At 41.1% G+C, this 2,299-nt stretch overlaps 1 pseudogene; it reads left to right on the top strand.

Annotated features, from left to right (window-relative positions):
• Positions 1-1,245: 1,245 nt before the first annotated feature.
• LOC122737018 lies at positions 1,246-1,843 on the top strand (annotated as a pseudogene).
• Positions 1,844-2,299: the final 456 nt, after the last annotated feature.

Here is a 2,299-nt window from a genome sequence, read left to right as displayed (position 1 = left end):
GTTCTTTCCTTTTTTTGAGATTCCCTATGTTCCTTTCCCTATTCCCAAGGTTTAGGACATCCTACAAAGTAAATAACTTAGAGAAGAATGAAATTTGCTCATTCACCCTCTCATATAGTAAATGTAGGAAAAGGACAAGGACTAGGGCTACTGCTTCTTGTTGGGACTTGGATCACTCCTCAATTGAGTTAGAGCTAATAAATTGATTTGTTTAAAGGACCACCATGAGTGTCTTCACCCTGTAAATGCCAAATTTACTTTCAAATTTAGTCAGGGAAACTTTTTCACACTTAAAAAAAGACAATGATAATGTAAACATTTTTGTACCATTTGAAAAAATAAAACTTAATCTTCTGTTATCTACCCTTACATTATGAACATATAAACTAAGTTGGTGTAGGAAAGGAAATTAATCTTTTAGAGGATACATCCTATCTGAACTTCAGTTTCTTCTTAAATGAGTATGTTTGACAACTAATCAACCTCTATGGGTCTCATGAGCTTTCTATCTGTTATCTTTCAAGAAGTACAGATCATGTAAGACAAATAATCTAAGAGACATTAAGTATACGAGAATGGTTCCTACACATGAAATAAAGAGGTCATAATCCTCCTCCTCTGCTCCTCCTCTTCCTCCTTCTGCTGCTGTTGCTGTTACATATAATAATAATAGCTAGCATCTATATAGAGTTTCTCATGTGTCAAGCAGTGTGCTAAGCATTTTGCAAATATTATCTCATTTGATTCTCACAGCTACCCTATGAGGTAAATTCTTTCACAGTTTACATACATCACATTATGAAAATGAATTTTCAAAGGCTATTTAAAAATGCATAGATAAAATTAATTTTTTGTAAAAAAAGAGCTAGAATCTGCAAAGGAAGAATGAAAGAAAGCAGAAATCAAAGTGTTCTTGTGTTTTCTGACCTCAAATTATGTCATAAAGCAATAAACATGCATATATATGTGACTAGTTAAAGTAGAAACATCAGATGGGGAAAAAGTTTAGATAAGCAAGACCTAGAATGAATTGTCAAGAGTAGCCTAGCATTTTATAAACTCAAGAACACAATCCACTTGGGAAGCTATCAGAGGATAATTGATTTAGAAGTGATGGGATTACATTATGTGAGGCACTCCACCATTGGCTGACCCAGCTTCTGGAGGAAGAGAGGAGGAAGATGAGGAGAAGGAGGCTGGACTGGGGACATTTCTGGGGCATCAGTCTAGGGTCCAGACTGCAACATGAGTTTCTGGTTCTGTGGCAACCTAGACTGTCCAGATTGGTGCCTAGCAGAGATCAGCATGTTGGCCAAGATCTCTTCTATGAATCTGAAGCTGATCTGCAGCCAGGTTCTGAAAGACCTCCTGAGGCAGGGGATTGACTTTGAAAAAATCCTAAAACATACAGGATGCCAAGTTTGAGTCTGGCAATGTCAAGGCGACTTTCGCAGTGCTCAGCTTCATCTACTCCAGCTCAGCCAAACACAACGTGGAAAGTGAGTCCCTCTCTAGTGAGCTGCAGCAGCTGGGGCTACCCAAAGAACATGCATAGGGATTATGCCAGTCCTATGAGGAGAAGCAAGGGCCCCTCCAGTAGAGCTTGAGGTGCAGCAGCCTAAGGTTGAGCAGACTGGATAGTGTTGGCTGGCATGTGGACTGCACAGTTGGCTCCAGCCAGCTTTGCCAAGTTCATGAGCCAGAGGTGCATCTGAGGCAGGATGTTCAGCATGACCCAGTTGGTCCAGCAGAGCCCATCTCCATGAAACTGTCAGTGAAGAACTTCCAAGTTCTTTTGACAGAACTCAAAGAAGCACAAACATTGATGGGTTCTGTGGGCTGAGAGCCATCAGGCAGCAAGAAAAGGAAGACAAGGATTGAGACTGGCTCAGCTCAGAACTGAAACTCACCTGCCAGACTTTCCTTAGTGTTTGGGCTGATGCCCCTACCCTCTGTCTACAGCATACATACAATCCATCCTCCAGGCCTGCGCATAGTTGGCCCCCATTCTCAGGGCAGCTCAGCCCCCAAGAGTTCAGAAAAAGGATCTGACTGGGTTGGGGAACCCATAAGGTGCCTTCCTTGTGTCCACCCCCACCACCCTCTAGCCCCACTTTTGTACCTTTTTACTGAAGGGTGGAAGGAATAAACATTGTCATTGACCAAAAAAAAAAGGGGAAGGACTTAAAGATCATCTATTTCCAATTCATCCAATATTTCATGTATAAGAATCTGAAGCAAAGTGAGTTTGATTGAATTGCCCATGATCACATAGGTATAGAGTTACAAAAGAAAGATT

Source organism: Dromiciops gliroides, chromosome 1 (genome assembly GCF_019393635.1).
Source record: "Dromiciops gliroides isolate mDroGli1 chromosome 1, mDroGli1.pri, whole genome shotgun sequence".
Taxonomy (NCBI): Eukaryota; Metazoa; Chordata; class Mammalia; order Microbiotheria; family Microbiotheriidae; genus Dromiciops; species Dromiciops gliroides.
This window is presented reverse-complemented; position numbering and strand designations above follow the sequence as displayed.